General features: G+C 37.5%; 1 pseudogene; it reads left to right on the forward strand.

Moving 5' to 3' along the window:
* LOC117411209 (ankyrin repeat domain-containing protein 9-like) overlaps positions 1–10,601 on the forward strand; it is a 52,695-nt pseudogene extending 42,094 nt beyond the window's left edge.
* The last annotated feature ends 12,958 nt before the right edge of the window (positions 10,602–23,559 follow it).

The following is a 23,559-nucleotide window of genomic DNA, read 5'->3' on the forward strand; positions in this document are numbered from 1 at the left end:
AAGAAGCTGAAAAATAAGGGGACGGATCTGAGCAATACAGATAGCCCCGGCTCCACAGAGATAACACGGCCATAAACAAACAAGATAGCTGCTTCCGCATCCAGCGCTCAAAGAATATCACAGACATTTGCAGAGCTTTTTGAGATGTTATAGTAATAAAATAAAGACTTGGATCGCATTATTGAGGAGTTTGGTGATAAAACGAGTGATCAGGAGATGATTTATCAATATGCACGACTATGAAGAAGTATGTGAAAAATGCAGCGAACAAGGGGTGGGGCGGGGCTGGAGATGCAGTACTGAGTGTCCTGTTGATATGCAGTGCCTTTTAAACCTGTTTTACTGTGAAAAAAATACTTTTAAACAGCGCGTGTAAAATAAACTGTGCGTGTGAAAATAAATTGTACCTGATGGGCCTGAGACACGCTGAGTAAATGGACCGCTAAAGGCTAGACACTTTCCATATGAATCATGACACAATGGCTTTACTAATGCCATTATAACTGCCCAGCACTTCCTGAAAACTGCCACTAGCAGCAGTGTGGAGTAGTGGTTAGGGCTCTGAACTCTTGACCGGAGGGTTGTGGGTTCAATCCCCAGTGGGGGACACTGCTGTTGTACCCTTGAGCAAGGTACTTTACCTAGATTGCTCCAGTAATAACCCAACTGTATAAATGGGTAATTGTATGTAAAAATAATGTGATATCTGTAAAAAATGTGAAATAATGTATAATGTGATATGTTGTAACAATTGTAAGTCGCCCTGGATAAGGGCGTCTGCTAAGAAATAAATAATAATAATAATAATAAAACCTTAATGTAGTTAGCACTTGTAATGAAGTAGTGAGTGATATACTTCATCTTGTTTTGTGACTTAATTTTTGCTCAAGTAAATCACATACATTTGTAATTTCCAATCTAGGCAGCCTATCCTTTCCTATTAATTCAGAATCAGTATAAAGATCAAGAATGTTGGATCAATCTCTAAACACCGTCTCCCTTCTAATCTCTCTACCGTACCAACGACGAACAAGTAAAATCAGCGCCATTGCAAATGTCTCAGGGTTTCTCTGTACTTTCTCTATGCTAACTCTGGGTTCTCTTTACTTGCCGTTCCCCTTGCTGCATGGGAGCCCAGCCTCAGATCCAGGTGAGGCCAATCAACATATTTGATAGGGGGATGGGAAAGGGGGGGGGCAATCAGGGGGGGCCATCCTAAAACAAAAACATCAATTACAAAAAAAATAAACAAGTGTTGTGGCGCCCCATTTACGTATAGTAGAAAGTTAAGCAAGGTTACGTCACAAACAGGATTTTCAGTGCTGAAGTCTCGTAAGCATAATGTACGACTTCTGGACATGTTTTTGGTCAATTGTACAGCTTTTTAGTGTGAGAATATGATTTACCCACCCCTTAAAGTCGTACAATGTTTAAGACAGGCACTTCCTATAACGCGTGGAATATGCATGCTACGTGACATAATGACTGTGGAGACAGAGTGACAACTTTCTAAGCTGCATGGAAACCCGGCCAGTGATTGTTAGATTAAAAAAAATAAGAATGTGGCAATAGATACATTCATTTCTACTAATATACCCCTATGGTAGATCAATCAAAGGGAAAACATTTGTATCTGTCACTTGTAGACAAACATTCCCATCCTACAGACTCCTATTATTTTAGCATGCCAAGGAAGTAGGCACCAAAAAGGAACCATGAAATGTTATAAAAAAAAGGGCATGAGACTATTTTCCTAGCATGAGAATATTTTAACAAGAAAATGCCTTCTCAACACACTTGAATTCCATACTACAGTACCAGGGGAAAAAATGCTTTTAAATTCCATGTTCATGCTCAGTTGAATTTTAGTTGCATGGGCATCATGCACTCCCCCAGTAGAGCCTAATTTACAAGGTTTCCTCAGATGATAGACTTCTTGAGAATGAGATACTCCATTACCGTCACTTGAGACTCCTCCCACTTCAGCTGCTCATTTTAGTTACACAGTGTAAGAATGTAAGAACATTTATGAACTAGAGGAGGCCATTCACCCCATTTAAGCCTGTCCAGTTCCTTGTAGCTGATTGATCTCAAAACTTTGACAAGTTGGGTCTTAAAGGACCCAGTGCTTCAGCATCAACAACTTGACTAGGTAACCCATTCCATTCCTCTGCGCTAAAGTATTGCTTAGGGTTAACTTTGTCAACTCCTTTTAAGATTTTAAAGACTTCAGTCAAGTCCCCTCTATTTTCTTTTGTTCTAGGCAAAGTAGATTCAGTTTCTTCAACCTCTGTTTGAAGTCTTTAGATTTAGAGATCCTGAATTAGTAGCATGTTGACAAATTGTCCAGAAGCAAATGCTCCAGGAACATCCACCCTTTCTGGAGCCTCTACATATCAACCTGGCCCCAACTTTAAATCACAGTTGTCCTCAAACCAACCATTAACTTAATCTTAACCTTACAGTCATTCAGCAGAATTATAAATTGAATGGTAAGATTGAAATGCCATTCTGTATACAACAGATCCTATCCAACAGCTGGGGCTCCCAGAGCACTTAGTACGGTATAAACCGACAACGTATGTATTAGTGGGTAAAGCACTTAATAAATAAAAGCAATTGCTTACAGACCTAAAGATAGTTGCACATAAAATACGAGGCACTTTACATTATTGTCTTGCAAATGATGTGTGGCAGGATCTAAACTGTCCAAGCAGTCCATGAGTGGCTGTGTTTGCATTAATAGCGAGCTCTTGTGTGATTGTAGTTTCTGAAGTAAATTCACCCTAACTGCAATTCAAAATGAGCTGAGAACAACAGTCACAGGGCTGCATATTTAAATAATAACACTATGTAACACAATTCTTGTTCCTGGGTAGTAAGTGTTAATTCCTAATTGCTTATGCCTCAAAAGTATAGAAAATGGCTATTATTCCCCACAAACTTTGCTTTTGTGACCAGGACAGTGAAAATTTGTTACACGGTGTAATAATACAAAAATGAATAGGATTTCTAAAAGACAAAACAAATAGTGACTCATTAAAATGGCCAATTTAATGGTTATTTTTATGCTATCGCTATGTAACTTACTATGGAGTGACCTATAAACGAATCTTTCTTGTATCCTGGAGTTCTGGATATATTAATAGCACTTTCATCATCATTTTACATAATTGTTTATTCAATGGGACTCCTAGCTATTTCAAATTGCTCTAAAGGGAAAAGAATATTCCAAGAGATGAGATAATGCACTAGAGACGCTGTGATCGTGATACAGCCCAAACAGTAGCTTTAAAATAGTACTTCAATACTTTTACTTTTTTTTTTTTACTGTTCCCACAGTTTGATGTTATTTGCAATCATTTTGAGTGATTTTATTGGGATTCATATTTGTTTTTGCCTTCTTTTTAGTGGATAAATCTGTGTTAGGATGCTTTGTTAATGAATTCAGGAGCTACTCTTCAGTTCTACAGTATTTCATAGACATACGTAATGTAGGCCAGACCAGCCAGTCTTTATATTAGTAAGCACCAGCACCAACTAATGTACAGAAAAGACAGTGGATGTGCCACAAACATATTCTTTGCTGATTATAAATCTTTATTTTTAGCAATACAAGGAATGTAAAGCTCTCTTGTCAGGACATCCTCGTTAGGATTCCACACACTGGAATAACAGTTTATCGACATAAGATCAAGCACCAGAAATAGCATGGCTTTTTAGATGTAATTCAATGTACAGCCTCAGATTCAAAGAAAATCTTAATTGTGGTAATCAGTTTCAAGAAGGACATATTGCAAAACACCAAGAAGAGAAAATCTCTGGAGATCCAAAACCTGGAAAACAGTTAAAGTGAGCGTTGACTGATCACTATTAGGAACGAAGACAGAGAAATGTTTTTATGACCTCTACATTTACCCAAGGACCCAAGTAACATTAACAGCAAATGTGAGGCATACTTCCAATAAGATATGGACCTATGAGACACTTCTTTACACAGAGAGTGGTTAGGCTATGGAATAAGTTACCTAACCATGTTATTGTTGATAAATCATTGGAATCCTTTAAGACCAGACTCGAGATCCACCTGCTATGCAGGCTTCACAAATTAAATTAAATCACAACAGCTGCAGTCCCCAGGAACAGGGTGCACAAAAGAAAGCAAATCCTGAATCTACAGTACCTGGCAAAATAAAGGAACTCTCTTGCAGAATTGGATACATTGCTCATTATTCTAGATCTATTTCAATAATTCAAGACAGCTGCCAGGCTACGTGTCACATCTTTCCATTATTCATATATATATTTTACAGGTGAGCTTCTGCTTGTCTCTGTGTGTGTATTTAATAGAATCTCTCTGAAATGACCCGCTGATAACATATAAAAGTTACCAACAGAAACAAGAAAACTCTTGCCTCATCATAATTCGATTGCCTTCACAATAAAAAAGCAACACATTTCAGACAGAAGCAAGAAAAATGTGTGGACTTAAAATACAACTGAAAACATGCATGTGCATATTATTATACACAGTAATATCATTATACACAGTAATATTATTACACAGTAATATCATTATACACAGTAATATCATTATACACAGTAATATATGCATTACTTTACTTTGTGTGTTTGTTTTTTACATTGTTTAAAACAGTCTCAATAATATCCAGTCACTTCATGAAATAACATAACAAATAACTTCTGGAAATGTAGCCACATGAGTAATATAAACTCTTACTGATATTATCTGCACTATCTGCATTGCCAAAAAAGACACTGATTTGTTTTACTGTTTTTCCTAACTAGAACAGAACGATAACAGCTCAAAACCAACTACAGGGCATGCATTGGTGATTAAACAATGTTCAATTCAGAGGTCGTTACTGTGTAAGAAATTATCAGACTGGGGAATTATAACTGAACATGATCGGATCACTGCTGGAAGACAAAACAGGCTCATATGGTAAAAACTCTTAGTCCATAGTACCATCTGGAGGCCAAATCAGCACAATGCAAATGCACTATTATAAATGATCTCAGCATCTACTATTATAAATGATTGTACATTTGGTTCATCAGTAATGTAGTGTTTACCTCAGAATGTATACTGTACATTTCACACTCATAGTAAATGAGGCTGAGCTTTATATTACCTCTGAATAAACAAGCAGCTTTTTCACCCTAAGTAGCCTAGACGCCTGTTTGAGAGTACTGAAGGAAAGAAGGCAGGCAGTGCAAGTGAGACAGATTCATTTGTTTGTTTATTAAACACTGTTAACTCCCCATCGCAGTGGACTTGATATACTGTCAGAGCTAGCTGAAAGACTACAAACTGTACCCCTATCAAAATATGAATTGCACATACTTTAAACATCTTTATTTGGAAGAATAAAGCTTCAAATGTCATTTTTAATGGGCTTTTAACATCTTACCATTTTGTAATATTTGCTGTCAGTGCTGAGTGTTTTGTTTTTTTCTAACAGTTTATATTTGCCTTATAGACATTAATAACGCTAAACTCACACCTGCTATTACTGCCCGGTCATGGTCTTTGATTCAATCCAGAGAGTCTCTCTATATCCAGTGAACATCTGCTCTGTAGTATGGGAAGCCCATCTATTATTATTTATTTCTTAGCAGACGCCCTTATCCAGGGTGACTTACAATTCTTACAAGATATCACATTATTTTTACATACAATTACATTATTTTTTACATATTTTTTTTGTTTTACATACAATTACCCAGCGCCCTAACCACTACTCCACACTGCTGAGAGATCTGCTTTCCAGAACCTTTCAATTAAAATATAATGTGGTATTTTGCTGTACTAATATAACAAATTGTGGTGACTATTACTTTATATAAATTATCATGTAATGCACGAATGTAAGAATTGGCTTTCTGTGGTGATCTACTTTCTTTCAAATAGCATACTGTATATCTATAATCATTTGTGTGATTGCAAGTGGCCCTCTCTGCGGCTGCCCATGGGTCATTTGGCCCGCCGTCAAATTTAATTGCCGACCACTGCCCTCGGGCATCACTTAACGGAAGTGTTCTTTATCACACTGCAGGCTGCACGGGGTATCATCTACACCAGCAATAAAGGCTGTTATATTTGCAAGACAGCAGGCTGGCACCCTGACAGATCAGTCGAGGAGAGGTTGGATGAATGGTGTGACTGGATGTAACTAATTCCAGCTCTCCTGCTTCTCAGTCACAGCTGCAGCTGCATAATTAATTGGGTCGGATTTAGCACTGTTTTGCATTAGATTGTGTTTTTTTTATTATTTATTTATTTTTTTATTTTTAAGATGAGTCAAATAGTAATTCTCTTTATGAACAGAGCCAGTAAGTAGAATATACTTTATAAAGTTGAGATATTTTTACACAATGGGCACTATACTAATTCATTAATAAGGTTTATATATATATATATATATATATATATATATATATATATATATATATATAACCTTAATAATTAATATATATATACACTTTATATTTAATAACATTTTATTATAGATGTCAACAACATACTTATAAATATGGTCTTAAAATGCTTCCTAGGTTAAAATGAAAATAAGGAAGGCAATACTCTGGGTAGACCATATACACTGAGTGTACAAAACATTAGGAACACCTTCCTGATATTGAGTTGCACCCCCTTTTGCCCTCAGAACAGCCTCAATTCGTCGGGGCATGGACTCTACAAGGTATCGAAAGCGTTCCACATGGATGCTGGCCCATGTTGACTCCAATGCTTTCCACAGTTGTGTCAAGTTGGCTGGTAGTGAATCTCTACTCTGAATAGCTTGTTCCATCTCATCCCACAGATGCTCAGTTGGATTGAGATCTGGTGACTGGGCAGTCCACTGCAGTAAGCTGAATTCACTGTCATGTTCGTGGAACCATTCCTGGACAATCATAGCCTTGTGGCATGGGGCATTATCCTGCTGAAAAAAATCCATTAGCAGATGGATACACTGCTGCCATGAAGGGATGCACCTGACTGGCAATGATGTTCAGATATCCTGTGGCATTCAAATGTTGCTCCACTTTTATCAAGGGGCCCAATGTGTGCCATGAAAACACACCCCACACCATCACACCACCACCACCAGTCTGCAATGTTGACACGCGGCATGATGGATGCATGTACTCATGTGGTTTTCTCCATACCCTAGTCCTCCCATCACTATGAAACAGCAGGAACCGGGATTCATCAGACCAGGCAATGTTTTTCCAATCCTCCAGTGTCCAGTGTTTTCGTTCCTTAGCCGACTGCAACCACAGTTTCTTGTGTTTTGCTGAAAGAAGTGGAACTCTGTTAGGTCGGCAGCTGCCATACCCCATTCGTGTCAAGGTACAACGAGTTGTGCATTCTTTTATGGGTCTTTCGGCACCAATGTTGTACTGGACTGTCAGTTGACTAACTGTAGCCCTTCTGTTGCTCTGCACAATTCATGTCAGCCTCCTTTGGCCTCTTTCATCAATGAGTGTTTTCGACCACTGGCCTGCCCTTGGCTGGATGTCCTTTGGGTGGTGGACCATCCTTCATACACACGGGAAACTGTTGAGCGTGAAAAACCCAGCAGCGTTGCAGTTCTTGACACACTCAAACCGGCGCTCCTGGCACCTACTACCATACCCCGTTCAAAGGCAGTTACTGTAAATCTTTTGTCTTGCCCATTTACCCTCTGAATGGCACACGTACACAATCAATGCCTCAATTGTGTCAAGGCTTAAAAATCCTTCTTTAACCTGTCTCCCCTTCATCTACACTGATTGAAGTGGATTTAACAGGTTACATCAATAAGGGATCATAGCTTTCACCTGGATTCACCTCGTCAGTTTATTTCATGGAAAGAGCAGGTGTTCCTAATGTTTTGTACACTCAGTGTACATTACAATTTAAAAAAAGAAACATAAGGAAAGTAATTAAACATTGACAAGGCAATTTAAAAATTAAATAAGATGGTGAAAATAATTCAAGAGCTTTATTTAAACCATCTTAATTAATCTTTCAAATTGCCTTGTCAATGTTTGATTACTTTCCCTCTGTTTCTTTCTTTCTTTTTTAAAGCTAGATGTTCCGCTGTCATCTACCATATGCTAATTCCCTCGTATACAGCTTCCTTATTGATGGATGGTCTTAGTTTTGTAATGTTCAGTAAAGCCCTTTTTCATTTCAAGACAGATGGGTATGTAGCGGTTTCAGTATTCAACACTGATTTGGACAGTTTAAGGATATCCATTGACAACCTCCATTTAAAAACAGTTGTGGTGTTTTAAATACATTGATGTACAAATACAGTACCTTTAATATGAAGCTATTCCAACATCAATTGTATACTTTATTTCTTCATAGATATGTGTAAACAGTTCAGACAAATATAAAAGCACAATGGATACCCAATAACATTTGGAATTGGAGCAGGTAGCTTATTCCCCCTATTCAAACTCTAGTTGGGTATTCCTAAACCAACAGCATTAATGTACTGTGGGCTCCTGGAATCCTTCAAATTTGGTTATATAATTTATCTAACATGACTTGAACCTTTGTAAATCTGTACCAATAGTTCAACTGCCCTCTCTGTTCTTAAATGTAATTTCATATCTCTCTCAATATCTTTGTTGTTGCCTATTCCCTGCCTTTAACTGCACCTCCATAGAACAGCAAGGTCAGAGGGCCTGACAAATCCAATCTTAACCAAAGAACCTGGCACTGCCCCCAGACACCTACAACTTCCATTACTGGTTAATGGTAGTGCCGTCACATTAGTGTATTCATTTTTATAATTGCACCTGGTTTATTTAGTTAATATGCTATCAGTACCACATGGCCATGCACCCTTTCTTAATGTGTCTAAGAGCTTTAAAAAAAGGAAGCCAAGGAAGCATTAGTAAATGGTGCAGTACAATTTATAACGTGCAGAAAATAAAAAATGCTTTTCATAAATCTAGCCCAATGTCTCTCACTTTCTTCTAATTTTTTGTTTGCCATATTTTTACCTGCCACTGGGATTGAAATCAAGTTGCAATCAGTCCCATTCTTTTCCATTGGCATAACAGTATTGTTAATGCAATTTGAACTGGGATTCTGGCAGTACAGGTATGGAAAATAGACTGAAAGAATTCAAATGCTGACCCAGTCACTGACGGAGGAAGTGAATAACATATGCAAATGATGCACAGTGACATAGGAGTCAAAACCAAAGAAAAAATATTTAAAAAATGTCAAAATGTATTTTAATTATATTTTTCTGTAACACTATTGACACAGCAGATTTCTGGACTAGCTCAATGTGAGCTCATATCAAGGACACGCTAGGAGCAAAATTCCTTCTGCTGGTGGAACACAGGCTGAGTTGAGATTATCACTTCATACACTACGCTAAAATACATTTTCAATTAAATACCAAGCAATGATATCACTGCGGTGTGATGTCATTTAATTTCAGTCATAACATGGTTCAATGGCATTATTGTTTGCTATAACTGTATCCATGATCATACCATCACAGGTGCACAACAATTCTTCACCACAACAGTTCATCCCCACGACATAATACAAGAATAATTTACAGGGCCGTAGCCAGCCAAGAAAAATCACTCAGGCACTTGTCCATATGTCCTCATAATTGCATAATAAATCACACAGGACCTGAATATTTGTCTAATAGTAAAATCAAGTTTATTATAGCCAAATGCAACCCAAAACATATATGAGGCTCGGAGTGTATGATAAACGTTTGATGAGGATTAGTGCAAAATCACAACAGACTTTCTGTTAGTGCTCACTACAGTGTTGAAGAATAAATAACTTCAAGTGACATTTTCTCTTTTCTTTTACTGTTCCATTACATTGTGATGATGTTTGCAATCATTCTGAGAAGTTCTTATTGCAATTACTCAAATACTAGAACTAGAGAGCAACTTAAACCCAGGTGAAATCTCCTTAATAGAGAGTTACCAGAATGCCATTTAAGTATTTGTAATAAGAAACATTCAGAAAGATTGTAAACATCATACATCTACAGTACCTGCTTGCAATAAGAAACATTCAGAATGATCGGCGGAGGCTTTAAAAATGCCAGGGGAGCGCTTCTGCTGCTGTCCTTCCTCCGCACCGCACCTGGCCATGGCTGTGAGGTACACCGACTCCCCAGGAAGGCACGTCACCACAAGTGGAGGACCACAAGGGCATGACCCCGCTGGACGAAATTTTGGAACAGCTGTGAGACTCAAAAGTCAACTTGGGACCCAAAAAGCGCTGCCTGGAAAACTTGCTGCTGTTCATGTCTGCTCTGCGATTCAAAATGAAGAGGTCGTTGGAAGGGGATCCTGCCAGCTGGAAGAAGGTGCTTGTGGAGGAGAAATTCAGCTACCTCGTTTGGAAAATCCCAGCCCCCTTGTTTCTCACGACTATGCAAAGCATCCTGCAACTCCTTCCCCCAGCGGAGTTTCCCAAAAGCCTGCAAAATCTCCCTATACCGGCCTCATTAAAACTAGGCCTGTGCCCTACAAAAAGCAGCAGACCCCAGTTAATGTGGTATAGTTTGTTTTTTGAAGAACGCCTCCAGTTTTAAGAGGGGTTTTAATCAGCTAATTATATTATTGATTATGTATTTTAAGGAATTATTAAAAACATTTTAATAGTTGCCATTTGCTTAGGCATGGCATCAGATGTGTGTCAGCGTAAATATACATACAGCATGCATTAAGTTGATAATATTGTAACCTTTGTAACAACAAAAAACAAACGTTTCAAATATTACTAATATAGTACTTTTAAATGGACACAAACAGGTACTGTATTACATAAGCAATACACCCTGCAGTAACTTAAAGGGTTCTTTTTATTTTTAATAAAGAATGCAGTCAAATATCTTTGCAAGCATGAAATTATTTTGTAATATGTATACAGTGTAAATGAATACATATTAATGTAGATTATATAAAAGGAACAGTTACAATGAAAAATATTTATTGAAATTATGCTGTACTAGAGTGTAAATAAAAGTACATGCAATTGATTTCACATTACAAATATGTAATTTCCGTTGCAGTATTTATTTGTAGACTATGTTACTTTTCAATTGTATTTTTCTAATACTTTTTGAAATTGTTATTATATATGTCTGTTGCTTTGAATGTATAACTAAACCAGATTGTGCTGTATGCTTTATTTATGCTATATATATATATATATATATATATATACACATACATACACACACACTCTGCTCATTAATATAAAGTCAGCATATTCTAGAATCAATGAACATTCCATCGTAAACATATGGGATCATATGTACAAAACTTAAATAAATAATTATTTAAAATCTATAGTTAACATGGTTTATGTGCTACTATCATATTACAAAAATGTGTTATTGGGACTTTTTCATAATGCAAAAAGAGCAAATATAAAAGGATTTATGCAACCTGAACTAGTTGCAAATACATTGTTTATTTTCACTTACCATGCAGCTGAGTGCATGCTTATGTCATAGATGTCATGAAATGACATATTCCATTGTGAAATAACATCTGCCGTGCTCAAATACCTCAGTCAAATACTAGCAGACCATCCTTGACCAAATGCTTTCTTTGCAAATGTGACCTTTGCCTTATAATAAATATTCCATGATGGTCTCTATAGCCATACTGAAATAGCATGTATGTATATTGTAACAGAGTTTTACAGCTCAGGTTCACTTTCGACCTTAAAACCAGACCCAGACACAAGATTTATTATTTTAGTGCATCTGTGCAGTGTTTTATTTACAGTAATAAAATTAAACAAAACAAACAAAAAGTCTAACTCCACACAGGAGTGCTAACTAAACTTTTCAGGAACCTAACTATACAAACTGGACAAGCTAAGTTGTTTACCAGTTTCAAAAAACACACAGTAAATTTAAGCACAAACAAAACACAAAAAGGTTCACACAGTACCTTTTATATAACCCACATAGGTTTCTTCAATGATAGCCTCACTGACCGCTGACCAGAGACCGGCCTGCACAAACATTTTGGCTCCTTAATATACCTGCCTGCTAATCACAGGCAGGTAATACTCATTATAATTTGGAGCCAGTTGAATCCCACCCTAGCTCCCTCCCGTGGCATTCTGGGGGATGTAGTTTTTTTGGCCTCTCCTTGAATACATCTTTTCTTCTTCCTCCCCGTAGTCTGTCACTATATATATATAATATTATACAAAGATTGACAGGAGGGGAGGCTCATAGTGGAACACTGTTTCCCTGAGGGTTGATAAGTGACAGACAGTGGACAATAATACCTGAAGCTGCAGGCTGACAGATACGTTGCTTACTTGGGGGTGCTTTTTCAATCCAAGGGGAAACGTCTTCTACTTTTCTAAGCTGAAAACTGCTGTTGATATATGATTTATTAAACTTTTATTTAAAATATTCATCCAGAGAAATCTGTGATGCTGTGGTTGGTCTGTCAATCATTTTGTTATTTAATTCAATTTATTTTTTAAATTTTTATTGCAGGTGTATAAATATATTGACTTATATCAGCAAAATTATCGTTGTTAATGAGGCTCACAAGCTGGTCCCCATGAACAGTTCTAATGAGAATAGTATTATTTAAAAGTAATTACAGTATTTTTTGCTGACAGTGGCACTGAAATTAACTGGTTATGAAAATAATAACATGTTCCACTAGAGGGCAGTATTTCCCTATAAACGTTGTCCATTGTAAAAGTATAGCAAAGGGTCATAAAGCATAGTGTAAGCATGGTAAAGCATAGACAAGCATTGTAAAGCCTGGGAACCCTTTGCAAGTCCATTGTAACGCATATACAAATTAAAATAATATAGTAAACTATGGTAAATGCATTGTACAACATTGGACAATGCAAAGGAAAACTGCAGCATTACAGAACCAAAATGAAATAGACGGGGTGAATTCAGAACCATAGCTAGCCACCCTATATGCACAGTAGCCCCTGTAAGTAGTGCACTGGTGCTGATGTATATGCTCTAATTCCAAATAGATAGGTAAGTTAGCTGAATGGATACGTAAGTTGTCTATCCATTGGCTACTACTCATACAATATAGTGGTAGTTACAGTCTTTGTTTACAAATTTCATTGGTATGGAGTGTAGTCAATCTTGTAATCGATTAATTTTGCTCCAAGATGTCGATATTATGTAGATTACATACCAGAAACTTTACACCAGAACAGTGCATGCCAAGGATCTGTTCCTGCTTACACATGTTTGCTGATTAATTTGGTCAAATTAAATTTCGTCTTGAAGCCTTTTCATGCTTGACCTGAAAGCATGTGACTGTTCTGCATTAAGGTTTGTGTTACAGAATGCCTCGATTCAAGGTCCCCTGATTCTTTGGGATTCACACTATACGTTGTAATAACACCTATTTAGGCCTAAATTGGGTCACACTTACCCGCACCAGGCTTGCTCTAGGACTAATTCAATTTGATCAGTGGTGTTTTATGGAATCCAATTGTAAACAGCATTGAATATATACTCTTATAAAAACCCATGCTTTTCCCATGATTATAGTGCATGCGTTAAATAATTGAGCAGCTTAGTGAATTAACCCATTTAATGGCGTGCTCAATTCTACTCCCTCTGAGCAGCTCAGAGAGCTACAGAGCAAATTTCACCCATGACCTGCGTGAGACAAAAATTCTCACTCTGAGTCACTCAGTTACTTGAATTTACCATGATTTGCTTTTGTTATATGCTTTAGCATACCTCTCAGGGCTTTACAATGCTTACCTATGCTTAACATGCATTCACTGTGCTTTATTAAACTTTGCTATGCTTTTAAACTCTTTTTGGTAAACCTGTAGAAGGCTATGCAGTCACCTCGTAAATACAGCAGCACCAAATTGTATTCTTACAGGCTTGTTTGCAAACAAGCCCTGTTGCATCACTTGAGATCCTAGCTGTCTTTCCTCCCATACTAATGTCATATTCTGATTAAGCATTCAATCACAGCTTTCTAACACAAGATGGTGCTCTCTTCTACAAAATGAAGAGCTGCTATACATAAATATAACAAGGTTTGTGGCTTCAGTTATGGTTTTGTTTATTTACCATATAGGGGTATGTAAGGCTATACGCAAAGTGATTTCCAGGTGCAAAAAAACCCATAAATTGTGTTTAGCAGCCACAAAGTCTGATTTTGCACTTTTGTGATGGTGGTCCACTATGAAAAGATGTTATATAAAATAAAGATTGATTGATTTTATCGGCCGCTAAAAAAGCAGCGTATGTAAAGAATGGTGTTCATCTGGTGTTCTGCACCCGCTATCAAATTTGCACTTTGCCATCATTAATCCGTTACAATTACATTGAAATGCATTCAAATGAAGAAAAGAGCATGGAATTTGGCAGGATCTGGCTACTAAGCGGGTGCAAATATTATAATGTGATGAAAGGATTTTGCCTTGCACTTAGGCAATTGCTGACCCTCCAGAAACTTTACACCTCTTCTTACAAGGTGCAACCATTGTAGAAGCGAGTAACTAAGAGCTTTATAAAACCACACACCTGCAGAGACCTGTCACAGGCTTCAGGGTGGCTGCTGTGGGACACTTCCTGTTGCAGTGACACTTGTTGAGGAGAGGCAGGAACACGTTCAGAAGACCCTGCATATTCAATCCTAGGGTCACTTTGTTTGGGATGCTGGAGGATGCTGTGCTAAAGCGTTATCGTCTCACTCCGCAGGTCCTTGACCTCATAGCTGAATTGAGGGATGAGCTAGACCCCACCGTTAATCTAGAGACCGTTATCCCTGCACATGTGACAGTGCTGTGTTCTCTGCACTACTTAGCTTCTGGATCCTTTCAGACCACAGTTAGAATGTCTGGAGGGATAGCCCAATCCACCTTTTCCAGAGTGCTAGGCACATTTCTGAAAGGGCAGGCCAATGCATATCATTACCTAAGGATACTAGCATAACTGATGTTGGCTGAGGCTTTTCCAAACAACCTTGTTTCATGCTGAGTGACCTCAGCCATAAGGACTCTCAGCTCCTTCTCAGAAAACATTCATTTTCTTTTCCATTTCCTGTGTTGCCCTTCCTCTGACATTTTTTTTTGCTTTGTATTTTCATGCTCCACGAATGTCATACACAGCCTACTGCTCTGTACTCCTAACTCTATCACCTCTGGGCTGCAAGTGCGGCCGATAAATAGACCGATACACTCATGGAGGCCTTCATTATCATAATTGCGGAACATTATTTGTTCGTGTTGAGTAATTTGCATTTCTCTTAAGCTTACATAGGGCACAGTGCAAAATAATTGCACTGCGCTTATACCTACCCCTCTACCCCATTGTATCACTGCAAATAATTGCAGATGCAAAATTCAGATTATATTGAGGCCATTATAGGGGGTTTTGCACCTGCATCCTTGCATCTACCCAATATCTGAATGTCACAGCAGCAACACAACAGGGATGAAACCAGGCTGGTGAGCTGAAAATAAACAGTGAATCGATTTTCCATTTTGTTTCTGAGCTGTCTGGTATCCAGTTAATGACACCATGAACAGCAGGACAGGGTCATTAATCACATCTAGGATATTTTAACAGAACTGTAGACTTGCACTCCCTCATCTTGCATTAGGCAGAGTGGAATTACTTTTAAATATCCTTGATCCTCAGAGTCCTGACAGAATCAAGTAAAGGATCTTTATCAGTTTACTTACAAGGATTACTGTAGTCTGCAGGGCCTTGGGCTTATAAAATATTACCACTTAAAGATTAAGTAGCAATGTTCCAAAAAAATATAGCATTACACATCCCCATGTGTTACTGCAACTGTTTAAATAATGTTCCTGTAATTTTTCTTTTCATTGCTAGCATCCTGGCAACTTTTTACAGTCTATTTCAAAGCTTTTTTCAAAATGGACGCTCTAGTGCAAAAAAAGAAAAACCGTGCAGTGCTGTTGCAGCACAACCTAAAGATATATACACACACACACACATTTTAACAAAACATATTCTAACGTTATTTTAAAATGACTGTGAACAAGACAGTAATCAATTCAGTAACAGTATATCCAAACATTTTAAATCAATCAATTATGTAACAAGATTAATCAATTTGATTAATAACTCAGTTTTGTTAATAATGAAACATATTAATAGCTTCAAATTAGTCACAAAACATATTACTCATAGGCATCAACTGGATTTTTAAATTAATGTTATCAAGTGCAAAGGTTAGTTTGTATCTCAAAACTCATAAGCAAAAACATAATTCTGTGAACACACTTAACAAATGATTAGCCCAAAAGCATGTATTTTTTTTAAATACTGAATTTTGACCATTAGTTAAGGAGGAAGTTCAGCTTGTTCGATGTGGAACAGGAACATGTTTTAGCCTTTTCCCAAAATAATTTAGTTGTAAAGTATCTGTTAGAATACAGTGAATTAGCAGGCAGTTATGGCCAAAAGTTTTGCATCTCCCTATATAATTAAATAATTTTGCTTCACAGAGTCAAATTAAGTCTGTGGAATAACGCTATATTAACATATTGAATTACATACCGCTTTGTAGTTTATCGTTCTGTAGTTTCTTTGATTACATGGTGTTAAATGAAACTATGTTAAAATAGGTTTATTTATTCATTCATTTATTTATTTTAATTATGTCTCAATCCAAAAAAAAAAAAAAATGTAGGTGATGCAAACCTTTTGTCCATAGCTGTACCTGCGGGGCTCCACCATGTTCCACCGTGTGGAACTGCTCCTTGAGCAGACCAGGCTGTTCCATCCAACAAGCAAGTTCCACTGCAGGAAGGTGAACAGTTTCGCCAAATCAGGTTGTCCAGTTCTGTTCGGTCTGTTTGGGGCGGGCCTCACGAAATGATGGTTTTAATATCACCTCTCCCAGCAATCACATGACTTTAACACTGACCTAATGCCTACGGTGCTGCCCCCCCCCCAAAAAAATGTTTTAGTACAAATATTCAATGAGGAGAATGCAGAGTATGCAATTTTACGAGACGTATGTTATTTACATTAATTTGGCATCAAACCTAACTTGGTTTGAGGGCTCACTGCCTGGCCGACTGGACGAGGCAGAGACCCCCATAGACAAAACCTAAAATAGTATTTTTAAAAAGGTGGAGATGGGGAGGTGGTGGGTTACGATGAACTCGAAACACAAATGAGAGGTAAGTGAAGAGGGTATTTATACTGCTAACAATCTTAATTAGTTAATGTGTAAATTGAATGATTTACATTGGTGATGCGGAGATTGGTGTCTGACCTTCCTCCCAAACTTTAGTTATAAACTTCATTAGTTGCTTAAAATATTTCCACTATTTTATTAAAATGTACTGTTTAGTACAATAAATAAGTAACATTCTACTTTGTCCCCAGCTTTTGAATAATGCTGGGGGGGGGGGGGGGGGGGGGGGGCAACACATATATCACGTGATGTAAATAATCCACTACAGTACTACAAAGCTGATGTGTGATTCAGGATTTTAGGTCTGAGGATCCTTGAAAATCCAAGTCAATATGGCGCCCACCACTCGAGTAACATGACAATTCATTTTTGTGATTAAACAGAGTAAAAACAAAAACATATTCTTTTTGTTTTTTATTGGTATTTAATCGTATATATGTTTATACTTATTTCAAACAGACGAGACAAATTACGTTAGTTGCTCATCGCTGATCCTAATTGCATTTCATTCTTGCAGTCACCTAGTTTAATGTTGTGCTTTTGTTATTTTGTCTCATTTAAGAGTTGTCGAGATAGATTTTTTCAGCAGAAAATACCCAGTATGGAGTGTACACCAATAGCAAGTCCATAATTTAAAATCGCCTTGATTTGTAGCAAAGAAAAAAAATATCATAAACCCAGTCTTTAATTAGTAGTTTTCTCTTTATTATGATGCAGATACAGCTTTACAACTACTAATTAATATTTAAAGAGAGGAAGAGATTTGGAAAATAAAAACCGAAAAGTTCAAGCCCTAATTTTAATGAACTAGTCAATTTTCACAGGCATGTTTTACTTTACTGTGTCCACTATGGCTTGCAAGTTTGATTGCTAGAAACATCAACAGCATAATTGCTTTTACAAAGGAGGATATGGACAACATGCCCCACATGTCGACCTGTTCCTATGTAGTTTTAATAGCTTTAGCATAACAAAGATAGAAGTGTTAAATGGACTAGGAGCTCTTAAAATAAACAAATCCCATGGGCCAGATGAGCTATAATAGTACTCAAAGAAATGAAAGTTAATTACAAACCACTAACTAAGATCATGCTGAGACAGGGGTTGTAACGACAAACTGGAGAATTGCAAACGTAATACTGATCCACAAAAAGGCAGACAAAACCGAACCAGGCAACTACAGACCAATAAGCATGACTTCTATTATATGTAAACTTGTGGAAACTATAATAAGATCCAAAATGGAAAATTACCTATATGGTAACAGTATCCTGGGAGACAGTCAGCATGGTTTTAGGAAAGGGAGATCGTGTCTAACTAACCTGCTTGATTTTTTTGAGGATGCAACATCGACAATGGATGACTGCAAAGTATGTGACATGGTTTATTTAGATTTCCAAAAAGCTTTTGACAAAGTTTTGCATAAAAGATGAATTCTCAAACTGAACACAGTAGGGATTCAAGTAAATGCATGCACATGGATTAGGGAGTGGTTAACATGTAGAAAACAGAAAGTACTGATTAGAGGAGAAACCTCAAAATGGAGAGAGGTAACCAGTGGAGTATTAGGTCCTGTGCTATTCCTAATCTACATTAATGACTTAGATTCTGGTATAGTAAGCAAACTTGTTAAATTTGCAGACGACACAGAAATAGGAGGAGTGGCAAACACTGTTGCAGCAGCAAAGGTCATTGAAAATGATCTAGACAGCATTCAAAACTGGGCAGACACATGGCAAATGATATTTAATATAGAAAAGTGTAAGGTACTGCATGCAGGCAATAAAAATGTGCATTATAAATACCATATGGGAGATTGTGACAGAAAGAATGACTCTTGGTTATAAATCTCCCTCCCGACCTGTGAGGGCGCTGTGTAAAGGGAACAGAGTGCCCCGGACTGGATGGCCTGACAATTAATTCCCAGGGGTAGGTGGAAGTTAGCCATCTAGAAAGGGAGCGGAGCTACGATACACCAAGTTATCGACCCAGAAGGGAAGCTATGTTGCAACCTCGGATTGGAGGAGAAACGGTTGCACTCACTAACCAAGGGGGACGTGACTGACAGTAAATAGGGGGACGTAGCTATGTGATCTGTTCCTTTGTTATGGTTAAGCTGAAACCGGAAAGGAGTACTGTGAGATTACCATGAGTCATTTGTTTGTTTTGTTGTGTCTAAAAACCTACTTGTTTTTTAGTATTAGACGGCTAACATGATCCGGAGCTGTCGCTACAGGCCAGCACTAAACACGGACAACACTGTACCATTGTACACAAATAAGTTGTATTTCACCACGAGCACTATAACACTCACTCTGGACTTGTGAACATGTGTGTGTTTGTTCTACTGTGTTTATTAATTTCAAACAAAGTATCTGTATGGCGGCTCTACCATTGCCTGGCTCTTAGCTTCAATTAACATCTGACACTTGTCAGCTTATACTTTTTACATGAGCATCAGCATTGATGATGCAAAAAAACAACTGAGGACATCACCTCGGTGCCCTCATAGCTAGTTACGGCCATGTATAGCATCAATATGTCAAAATCAACCATTAGGATTCAAGTAATTAAGATTAATTATAGAAATGTCTCTTGTCTCTTTGTCTCTTGGGTTCATGTGAATTTGAATGCATTGCTGAATAGCATGTTTCTGTAGTTCAACAGTTTGACTCTGCTTGGTTGCTTCATTTTACGATGTCCAAGAACACCCTTGAAAATAAATGGGTCCGTCTAGTACAAAATAACTTACAGGTACAACAATGCATGAATTAGCCTTAATTTTTGTTTACTTTTGCAATACTTTACAGTCACCTCCAAACATTTGAAAGCTATCTGAATCCACAATGTGTCACCTAGCATCCCTAGAAATAATGTCAAACATGTAGTGCCTAATAGCATCAAGATGTGCAAGCAATCTTAACATTGTTATCGACAATAATTTATTTATGTGTTTATTTATTCATTTATAAATGCAACAAATGTATTGATCTTCCATTCTGCTTTGGTAGTAAAACAAAGTTATCTAATACTAACACAAATACATTAAAATACATCAAGTCAGCTAACCTTTAAAAGCATATCATGTATTCTCAGAAACCTGCATATTCTCAATCCATATATGACTCATTCCTATGAAAAGTCACTGTAGGTCCCATTGAAGCGCATGAACTGTATTTAGTGTTGGCTATGGTGTGTGCTCATAAGTGCTTTGATGTCACAATACTTTCTAGCTGCTCTCTGAAATTGCACTGTTCAGATCTAATAAAAGGGAGAGCATTGTCTACACATACATTCTTCATTTGCTTAACAGATATCGGCTTGCAGCAGTGATGCCTTTACTTTTTAATTTCCCTGTAACATTGCAGCACTGAGTGATTAATGAATGTTGCTTTTAACAAACGTAATATTTGATTAATCTGTTCTGCTTCCTTTTCCTTTCAAATTGAATGTCTGCATTCCAACTCCCTAATTTCACTGCACTAAAATCCTAATTTGCACTCATAACCATACCACTTAACACATCCATTGTATTTTTTGTGCAAAATGAAATTACCACTTGTCTTCTGTAGGCTTGGGTAGTGTAATCAAGTTTCTAAAGTGTTTAATTAGTGATGCTTCAAAATGAAAGAGTAATTACATTATATAATCTCAGGGGTACAGTGGCTCTCAAAAGTATTTACCCCCCTTGGACTTTTCCACATTTTATTGTGTTACAACATGGAATCAAAATGGATTGAATTAGGAATTTTTGCCACTGATCAACACAAAAATGTCAAAGTGAAAAATAAAATCTACAAATTGTTCTAAATTAATTACAAATATAAAACAGAAAATAATTGATTACATAAGTATTCACCCCCTTTGCTATGACACACTTAAATAAGCTCTGGTGCAACCAATTGTCTTTAGAAGTCACATAATTAGTTGAATGGAGTCCACCTGTGTGCAATTAAGGTGTTTCACATGATTTCAGGTTAAATATACCTGTCTCTGGGAGGTCCCACAGTTGGTTAGTACATTTCCTAACAAAAACTACATCATGAAGATGAAGGAACATTCAAAGCAAATCCGGAATAAGGTTCTTCAAAAGCACCAATCAGGGGTAGGATATAAGAACATTTCCAAGGCATTGAATATCCCTCGAAGCACAGTAAAGTCCATTATTAAGAAATGGAGAGAATATGGCACAACTATGAATCTCTCTAGAACAAGCCGTCCTCAAAAACTGAGTATCCGGGCGAGAAGGGCACTAGTCAGGGAGGCCACCAAGAGGCTTATGGCAACTCTAAAGGAATTACAGTGTTCCACGGCTGAGCTGGGAGACACTGTGCATACGGCAACAATAGCCCGGGTGCTTCACAAAACTGGCCTTTATGGGAGAGTGGCAAAAAGAAAGCCATTGTTGAAAAAATCTCACATCAAATCTCGGCTAGAGTTTGCCAGAAGGCATGTGGCACTATGTTTGGCGCAAGCCTAACACCGCACATCATCTTGAAAACACCATCCCTACCGTGAAGCATGGTGGTGGCAGCATCATGCTATGGGGATGCTTCTCTGCGTCAGGGCCTGGAAAACTCTTGAAGAGGATGCAGCAAAGTACAGAGAAATCCTGGAGGAAAACCTGCTGAAGTCTGCAAGAGACCTGGGACTTGGGAGAAGATTAATCTTCCAGCAGGACAATGACCCCAAACAGACAGCCAAAGCCACACTTGCGTGGCTTAAAAACAAAAAGGTCAATGTCCTGGAGTGGCCAGTCAAAGCCCGGAACTCAATCCAATTGAGAATATGTGGAAAGAGTTAAAAATTGCTGTTCACCAAAGGTCCCCATCCAACTTGACGGAGCTTGAGCAATTTTGCAAAGAAGAATGGACAAAAATTGCAGTGTCCACATGTGCAAAGCTGATAGAGACTTATCCAAATAGACTCATGGCTATAATTCTGCCAAAGATGCCTCTACCAAATATTGACTCAAGGGGGTGAATACTTAAGCAATCAAATATTTTCTGTTTTGTATTTGTAATTAATTTAGAACAATTTGTAGATTTTATTTTTCACTTTGACATTATGGACTTTTTTTGTGTTGATAAGTGGCAAAAACTCCTAATTAAATCCATTTTGATTCCATGTTGTAACACAATAAAATGTGGAAAAGCCCAAGGGGGGGTGAATACTTTTGAGAGCCACTGTAGGTGTACTAAGATGGGCCAGTCGCAGTGCAAACATACTGCAATTTGCATTTTCATTGAGCTAGTTTGCAAAGTATACATTTTGTCGTATGTACTTTGCCCACATATGTGATTGAGCAACCGTGTTTTAGTGCCCACTCAGCAAGTGGGCGTTCGTGCTGACAAGGGCTGAACTTTAGGGGAGTGTCCTCATTTACATACAAATGTAACGATTTAGCAAACAATCAACAGCGTTAGCGTTTGCATTTCAGTTGACATGTGAAAACCAGATCTAAACTGTGTGCAAATTACATGGTCGACTATAAATACTGCTGAAACTACAGGCAAAGAAAAGAGATAAAAAGAAATAAAATAAATATCGAGTGCATTCTGGATTAATGTGATACTTTATAATGTGATACTTTGTACTGTGATTTTGTAACAATTATAAGTCGCCCTGGATAAGGATGTCTGCTAAGAAATTAATTAATTAATTAATTAATTAATTAATTAATTAATTATTAATAATAATAATAATAATAATAATAATTTCTACGTGGCCAGACAAAGAGAGGAGGAGGAGATAAATATTTAGAAGTCATCTGTCTTTTCTGAGCCAGTCTGACACACAATGTATACAGCAATTTCACCTCAACAAACAAACAATCACTGACATCTGCCAGCTGCTTCAGGCTGACCTGGAAGAACACATGCGGAGAGCTCACTGTTTGCCTGTAGCACTAAGGTACGAACACAGAAAAGGTACCTCTACGTAAATCTCAAAATGCAATTCTGATGTTTGGATGTCTCTGGGGGGACACTACAGTACACTCCTCAGAAGGTTAGCAATAGCATCCTGGCTGGTTGTGTTTTACATAACATAGCTCTCTGTAATGGATGTTGAACTTACAGAGGAAAGAATACAGGGTTTGAGGGAAGCAGATTCTGAACTGAAAAGGTCAGACAAAACTTTAGACAGGGGTTCATATAACTGGACCAATAAAAAAAAAATATGCAGACTTAGTTATTGTGGTATAAGACGCAAATGCGTACAGTCAGTATATTTTTAACAGGAAAGCAATTATAATAAAGGCAGCGAAGGCGCTCACGTTTCGAAGGTGAGTTATACATGCCTAACTTAAGGAAAACTCCTGATTCTAAATTCCTC

This window comes from Acipenser ruthenus, chromosome 6, assembly GCF_902713425.1.
Source record: "Acipenser ruthenus chromosome 6, fAciRut3.2 maternal haplotype, whole genome shotgun sequence".
Taxonomy (NCBI): domain Eukaryota; kingdom Metazoa; phylum Chordata; class Actinopteri; order Acipenseriformes; family Acipenseridae; genus Acipenser; species Acipenser ruthenus.